The following is a 9041-nucleotide window of genomic DNA, read 5'->3' as shown; positions in this document are numbered from 1 at the left end:
TCCTTCACTTCCTGGGTCTTTGTGCAAATAACATCTCATAAATGAGATATAACCACCCAACACAAAATAAAATTAACTTTCATCCCAGCATTCTCCAATGGCTTTTACCTTTCTTGTATTTCTTTGTAACACTTATCACCATCAACCATCAATCATTATTCTATTACTGGTTTATTTTCTTATTTGAGACAGAGAGAGAGAGAATTGGGAGGGTGTGCAGAGGAAGAAGAAAACACCCCACTGCCTAGAAAGCCTGCTGGGGAGTTACATCCCAGGACCCTGAGATCATGACCCAAGCCAAAGGCAGTCACTCAATGGACTGAGCCACCAAGGTGCCCCTCTATTATTGGTTTATTTCACTATTATATTTCAAAAGAATGTAAGCTCTTTGTGGTCAGGTATTTTATATGTTTTATTAATTGAAGTATTCTCAGAAAGGTAGCTGGCAGATTGTAAGGGCTCACTAAACTGTATTTTGTTGTTATTATTGGGCTCCTTGATGGGCTTTACCTCTTACGCTAGAACTCTATCCTTCAGTTGTAAGCAACAGGAATAGAGCCCTGCTGCCTGTTCAAATGTGTAAAAAGCCTGTATTAAGTTGATATTTTAAAAGCTAAATGAATGGCTTAATAGTTGTATATAGGGGGAAAGGGAACATATTTTCCACAGTTTAGAAGTGAAGTTCTTTTATAGAGTTCTTGTACAAGCCTACACTATTGAACGATAATGGGCAGTTGTACATTACAATTATACAAACACTTTGGTAATTTATATCCTTTTTTTGTAATTCATGACTGGATCATTTAATTCCTTAGGAGCATTATAGCATTTCAACTTTTCATGTTCAGTAAGCTTATTGGGGTTGCTACCTTTTTTATTCAAAAGGACAAATAGTCATGATTTAATCTAAATAAAGTGTTATTGATTGTCCTGTTTTCTAGGAATGAGTAGCACATGCTAGTTTAAAAGTTTTGTTAAATTCCCAAGTCTGTCACTGATAAAAGCCTTTTGTAGATTAGTAACTTGATCAAAACGGAAAAGTTATGTAACACCAATTGTTATACTATCTTTGTTTCCATCTTGCATTGTAATAACACCCACCTTAACTCTATTGAAGACAAATCATTGCCAGATGGATTTCTGGCATTGATTGCATGATATGAAATCTAGTATAACTAAAAGTTTTTGGTTTTAGTAGCATATAAATCAATTTAGAAAAATATATGTATTTCAATATAAGATAAAGTTTTAAATTATTTGGCAATAGTAAACTAAACTTTTTTTTGGTAAATTTTTATTTTCTAAAATTTCATTGAGCTCTTTTGCAATAAGAAACAAGTTACAATAAATTAAGGTTTATTTACCCCCATTCAAAATTATTAGGAATATAATCATAGAGGTTGAAGTATTTCAAATATTGAGCCCAAAATATTTTCTTAGGTAAATTCATGAATGCTGAGCATTCACTGTTAAAATATACTAATACTATTGATAGACTGGTAGAAGCCTAAAATCAAATATTTATTAAATATTTATATCCATATCTTTTCATGGCTTGGTAATTCATTTCTCTAGCATTAAATAATATTCCATTGTTTGCATGTACTACACTTTATTTGACCTTTCTCCTATGGAAGGATATCTTGGTTGCTTCCAAGCTTTTGTCAGTTATGAATAAAACTACTATAGACATCTTTGTGGATATAGATTTCATCTTCTTTGGATAAATACCAAGAACTGCTACTGCTGAATCATCTGGCAAGAACATGTTTAGTTTTGTAAGAAACTGCCAAGTTGTTTTCCATTCTTTATTCTCAATAGACATGGAAGAACATTCCTGTTGCTCCACATCCTCACCAACATTTCGTGTTCTGTTGTCAGGGCTCTGGATTCTGGGTATGTACTGGTGTCTCTTTTTTGTTTTAATTTGCATTTTCCTGATGACATATGTTGTGAAGCATCTTTTTATATGCTTATTTGCCATCTGTAATATTTTCTTTTGTGAGGTATCTGCTAAGGTCTTTGGCTCATTTTTAATCATGTTTTCCCCCCATTGTTGAGTTTTAAGGGGTCTTTGTGTATTTTTGATTAACAGTCCTTTGCCAGATGTGTATTTTGCAAATTTTTTCTCATAGTCTGTGCTTTGCCTTTTCATTCTCTTGGCATTGTGTTTCACAGAGTAGACATTTTTAAATTCAGTGCTTGTGCTTTTGTAGCTAAAGTTATTGCCAAAACCAAGGTCATTTAAGTTTTCTTCTATATTACTTTCTACATTAAATAGGTTTATAATCCTATTGTTTAGGTTTATAATCCAATCTGAAGTAATTTTTGTGAAGAGTGTATGATATCTGCCTGGATTTATTTTATTTTATTTTATTATTTTATTTTATTTTATATTTTTACATTTAGCTTCACCATTACTCCAGAACCATTTGTTTAAAAGATTGTATTTTGCTCTCTTGTATTGCTTTTGCTTTTAGATTAAATATAAAATATAATTGATAATATATATTCTGTTGCTTTAATCTAGTCTTTCTGTGGTATTACAATATCTTGCTTACAATTATCGTTATGGTAAACTATTTTTTTAAGATTTTTTTAATTTATTTGACAGAGAGAGAGATCACAAATAGGCAGAGAGAGAGATGAGGAGAAGCAGGCTCCCTGCTGAGCAGGGAACCCAATGCGGGACTCGATCCCAGGCCCCTGGGATCATGACCTGAGCCGAAGGCAGAGGCTTAACCCACTGAGCCACCCAGGCGCCCCATCGTTATGGTAAACTTTGAAGTCAGTCCTCAGTCTTTGTTCTCCTTCAACACTATGTTGACTATTGTGAGTCTTTGCCTCTCCATATAAACTTTAAAATAAGATTGTTAATATTTAAAAAAAAGAACTTGCTGGATAGCATTAATTGTAATAAATTGTAATAAACTTGGAAACCAGTGACCTCTTGAGCTTAGCAGGAGATAGACCATGGACATCAGTTGTCACAGTGGTGCCTCTGGCAGAACCTATTGCAAATCCCTAGGCAAAATGAGACCTCAAGGATCTGAGAGAATGTCTAAGAAGTACTTGATACATCCCTTGGGTATGTTTTCTTGAAGTGTCCACCTGTCTGAAAGCTGGGGAATATAGATAAGGGAGGGAAAATTAGTTATGATAGAACATATCAACAAACATCAATAAATTTTGTAAAACTAATTGTCATGGCTCATATACAATATGACCAACAGAGGGAACATCAGAAGGAAAGCATCAGTTATGTTTATTGTGAAATTTTTTATTCAAAATAAAGCAAGGTGAGGGGGAGACACGATAAGAAAATTACCATTTTTTAAATGGTTAAACTTCTTACAAATTGGAATAGGTTTTATATTCTAAGTAGTATATTGAAAAGTAAAACATTTGGGCGCCTGGGTGGCTCAGTGGGTTGGGCTGCTGCCTTTGGCTCGGGTCATGATCTCAGGGTCCTGGGATTGAGCCCCGCATCGGGCTCTCTGCTCCACAGTGATCCTGCCTCCCTCTCTCTCTCTCTCTGCCTGCCTCTCTGCCTACTTGTGATCTCTGTCTGTCAAATAAATAAATAAAATCTTTAAAAAAAAAGAAAAGAAAAGTAAAACATTAAAAAATAAAATTTTAATTAACAAAATATGTAATTTTAAAAAAAGGTTAAAAATAGCAGAACCATTTTTCTTATAACTGGAAAATACATTGTATATATATCTATCAAAAATAACTTGTCATGGGGGCGCCTGGGTGGCTCAGTGGGTTAAAGCCTCTGCCTTCAGCTCAGGTCATGATCCCAGGATCCTTGGATCGAGTCCCACATCGGGCTTTCAGCTCAGCAGGGAGCCTGCTGCCTCCTCTCTCTCTCACTGCCTGACTCTGCCTACTTGTGATCTCTGTCAAATAAATAAATAAAATCTTTTATAAAAAATTTTAAAAAATAACTTGTCATGTCTGGAATCAGGAGCATATGGAAAAAAATAATATCTGAGGACAATACTTCTGCCATGTTTGTGCCTTGTTAATATTTTTAAACAGTCAGGCAACTTTTAGCTTTATTGAAATACCTGCTAGAATACCAGCAGTGCCTTTTGGAGCCCTATGACTATAAAAATTAATTGCAAATATTTAAAATGTTTACTATGGTGTCACTATTTAGGGCCACCAGCAAGTATATTTCAGAAGTAAGCATAACTGTTACTCTTCCATAAGGCAAAAGGGAATATTTTCAGGAGTTCCATCTGCTCTACCAGGAGGTGAATCAAGTAATGATTTTTGTCTACAAACTAATTCACTTTTCAATCTAACATTCCTCATTCCACATTATAATAATAAAAACTAGGAGGAGACTAAAACAAACAAATAACTACAACTACAACAACCAGCTTTTCCTTCAGTGGAAAAGTAAATATAACCTTATGAGTAGCCTGAAATTTATTTTTAAATATTTTTAAGATAAACGTTTTAGTTAGAAAACCATATATTTTATATTACTAAGAAATAACAGGCAAAGTTTTATTAACTTCTAAAATGTCTAGTTACTTCTATTTATCTATTAACTCATCTCTTTATGAAGTAGAACATGATCACACCTATTGTATCTACCCAAGTTTGTATGCTTTGGTTATTTTATGTTTGCTATTTCCTTGCTTAATTTTTACAATATTTGATACATAATAGTATCTTTAAGTCCATCTATGGTTTCACAGAATTTGTTTGAACTTCATAAAAATGTACCATACTTTTTGCACTGTCCTTGTTTTACTTCTCTATTAGCTTTCCAAGATTTATTCACTCTAGAGTGTGTAGCTATCATTTATTTTTATTCCTCCATAATGCTATGTTTACAAATTTGTATTTATCTGTACTTTTAAAAATATCTTATTTATATACCATTTCTCATCTCACGTAACACTCATGTTACTTCTACACTTATCAGATATTATGTAACTGAAAACCACAACTCAGCAACAAAAGAACACCATTTTTCAAAATTAAATGGCTTACCAGAATTCTTTAATTCTATCCTTTATTTGTATTAGATGACCCTTTATTCTGGTATTTGGCATTGTTCATATGGAGGAAAGCTTATAAGTGGAAATTCCATAAATAGAAGGATTTATTATGATTAATTATTCTCATTTAGAATGCATAGAATATGGTTGATTTAATATTTCTTTCTTACTCTCTGCCTGGAACATAGTGCTATCTATGTAATAGCCACTAAAATATTAAGTTAATTACCTAGACTTTAAACTGCATATTAATAGGAATAACATACAGAACTCTTTTCAGATTGGGACACCTGGGTGGCTCAGTCAGTTAAACGCCTGAGCCTTTAGCTCAGGTCATGATCTTAGGGTCCTGGGACTCAGTTCTGCAACAGATTCACTGCTTAGCCAGGAGTTTGCTTCTCCATCACCCTGCTGCTCCCCCTGCTTGTGCTCTCTCTCACTCTCTCTCTTACAAATAAATAAAATTAAAAAAATAAATTCTTCTCAGATAGCTAATATGGAATATCATCTTTGTATTCATCAAAGGGAAAGTGCCATAGAATAATGAAATTTAGACTACTTCAAATTCATTTTTTAACCAGTAATAAAGTAGTGGAAACAAGCCAAAAATGTCTTCAATGAATTAAAGAAATAGATTGATTTTCAATATCTTAATGTTTCTAAAATAAATTGCAAGATTTTTATACTAGATCTCAGTGTAAATATTCTTATACAACGATATTCTAAAAATAAACCCGAGAAAACTACTTGACATATATGATGACAAAAACGAGTTTGACAAAAGTCAGTTTGGGCAAAACTTACAACACCTACCACCTCAAACTCTTGTTCTATAATTTAACTATTTTAATTTACAAAAATACAAAAATAATATATCAGAGTAAGTATATTGATAGCTTTGAAGGTGTGCTCTGGTTGTGCACTGTTTACTATTTAAAGGGGAATCAAATATGTGATGCTTATGGTGTGACTGTATTAAAATTCAACAAGTTCAGAAGCATACGAGGAATAAAATAAAGACAAGAGATGACACTTACTTATCCTAAAGATAGACAATGGTATATATGTGCTAGTTGGGGAGAGAATCCAGTCAGTAGATGGAGGATGTGGTAGTGGAAAAAAAAAAAAAGACACAACGTTTTGGTTGAAAGTTTAGCACTATATTTAACAAAGTGAAATTGTGTGTTAATAGCCTTGAATAAAATCCAAAAAATATTTTCAATTCATTGAAGATTATTTAGAAAAAACTTGAAAAATACAACTTGATAAGGATTCCAATCAAAGATTCATAAGCAATACAAGTTTCAGAATTTTTAGTATATTTTCCCTAAAAAGCCATTTGATTTAAATTAAAAAGAATTCTATTTACCTGCCACTTAAATAAGAGGAAATTATTTGGTTTTGTAATAAGTCAATAAAATAAATTAACATATCTTTAGAAAACAGATATGCACACTAATTTAAAAAGAATAGTGCTTAATCTGTTCAGCAAACATTTGTAAAATTCCTTGCCATCAGCTTGCTGTGGAGTTCTGCTAGGTGAGTAAGGCCATGTATGTTACTGCTCAGAGTACTGACGCAAAGCAATTGTCCCCTTCACATCAATTTTTTGCTGTTGATATGTCATGCTATGTTGTTTAGAGATCCATAGATGGCCCTACATGAAGGCCTTTTTTTGTGTGTATATGGGTGACTGTGATTTAACTTTCAAATCAGATGGCTCCTGATTTACAATGATTCAACTTATATTTGGCAATGATGTGAAAGTGAAAGTGATTCAGTAGAAACTGTACTTTGAATTTTGAATTTGGGTCTTTATAAAAAGGGCCAGTGACATGTGGTATGGTGCCATCTTGTGATGCTGGGCAGCAGCAGTGAGCCACAGCTCCCAGTCAGCTAGAAGATTACAGGGGTGAACACCTGATATTCTTACAAGCATTCTATATATAACCATTCTTCTTTTTTTTAGTGTAATATTTAATAAATTGCATGTGATATTTGATACTTTGTTATAAAATAGGCTTTGCTTAAGATGATTTTGCCCAAATGCAGGCAAATGTAACTGTTCTGTTTAAATAAGCTTAAGGTAAGCTATGATATTTGATAGTTTAGGGGTATTAAATGCATTTTCAATTTTTTATGTTTTTCTCTGTACATAGCCCCCTTGTAAGCTGAGGAACATCTCTATATGTATATGTAGCCTTAGTATGGCTTACATATTATTGGCATGAAACATCTAGAACAGTACGTGTGCCATATAATTGTCTACAACATCAAACAAGTTTCTTGAAAACTTGTGCCAAAGGGGTTATGTCTTTAAGGATTCTTATTTCAGAAGGGTTCTCTCAAACGTAAGATCTTTCAGAAGTTAAGTGAAAATCTGACCAAACTAAACATTTTTCCATTTTCCCTAGTGAGCAAAGATAGCTAAAATCTATCTGCCATTTTCAACACTGTACTCAACGATTGTAATTCTAATTTAAGAACAGATTATTTATATCAAAACCACATGTTGGCCTGATCTTATACAATATTCATAAATCTCACTCAGAGCCTTGGACACTTTTATTTGTTGAGTCTATATGGTACTGTTGTACCATATAGACCTCATAGCTTCATGTATGTCTATACTTTTGAAAATACATGCATCATAGTTCCATTGTAAAATGTCTGGGTTATAAAATGTGCTATGCTATCAAAATGGTAATAAGAACATACAAATGACCTGATGTAATGAACTGGAACAGATAGCCAGATATCACATTTCATACCAGAAAGATTCAGTGGTAAGTTTTAAAATGACCAGCTATACTTTGACTGAATTATAACTCATTTAGCTTCTTTCTTTGTGTACAGTATTATACATTAGTCAGTATTATAGTAAATAAGTACTTTGGACAGATGTAAATATGCTGTAAAAAAATGTTTTTCCTCTTTTTTTTTAGTCCTTTTTACTTGTAAGACTAGCCACAAATACCGTGCCTCCCCCAAAATAATTTGCAATCCAAATTTATCTCTAAATGAATTTATTGCACAGAAAAAATATATATATACACTTACAGTAGACATGTTCAAAAATAGTTACACAACAGCAGGGCCCTAAATGTAAGCAGTATTAGTTGTTTTGTTTTGTATGTTTTTTTCTTTAAAAAAAAAAGGTTATGTGAAATATTGGAATTTTATTTCCAGGCCTAGTATTTCAAGACAGTTAACTACACTTATGGTGTCAACAGCCTCAAACATAAAAATTTCTACTTTTTGTATTTGCCCCCTCCATTTAGAACTTATTTATAGCCTGATAATTCAAAGGTCCCTATGTTTATGAAAATCTGGACGTGAATAGCTCTAAGATCCCATTCAGAACTTGATATTAATCTAAGTCTTTTGGCTCCATTTATCCTGAGAGCAAAGAGTAGGACAAAGGATTTGAGTACTGTTAGTTTATCTGGGGGATTATCCAAGGTAGAAAAGAATGGGAAAGTGATACAGTGAAGAAGCAACTTTGTCAAAGAGGTACATTGTTGATATAATTGTTGTGGATAGAAAATGAAGGCTTGCTTTTACTGAAAGGTCCTGAGAAACTTCTTTAAGTTGTCCTCATGAAGACCTGAAAACTGACAATTTTACCTATGGTTCTTATTTCCACTTCACTGAGAGCTGTCCTCAGAGGACATTAACTCTCCTACACTTTTGGGTTGTGTTGGAGACATTCTAAAATGAGGGAGAGAACAGGAGATGCTATCAGTGTTAAGTAACTGCAATTTCCCATGGAACTATCCACCACAGGTTTGGCTAGAATCAGGTGTAGGGCCTTGATAGCAGAGGGAGTTGAGGCAGTATCATTTTAGGTTAATCATTATATCTGAAATTTCCAAAAACTTCAACTGATGAAACTTTGATTATAAATCTATAAATATAACAATAAATCTACAGTATTCAAATTATTTTCATAGAAATACACAAACAAAGCATCAATTGATTAATATTTAAATGTTACAAAATACTGAACTGAAAGACTTT

The sequence above is a fragment of the Mustela lutreola genome, chromosome 6 (assembly GCF_030435805.1).
Source record: "Mustela lutreola isolate mMusLut2 chromosome 6, mMusLut2.pri, whole genome shotgun sequence".
Taxonomy (NCBI): Eukaryota; Metazoa; Chordata; class Mammalia; order Carnivora; family Mustelidae; genus Mustela; species Mustela lutreola.
This window is presented reverse-complemented; position numbering follows the sequence as displayed.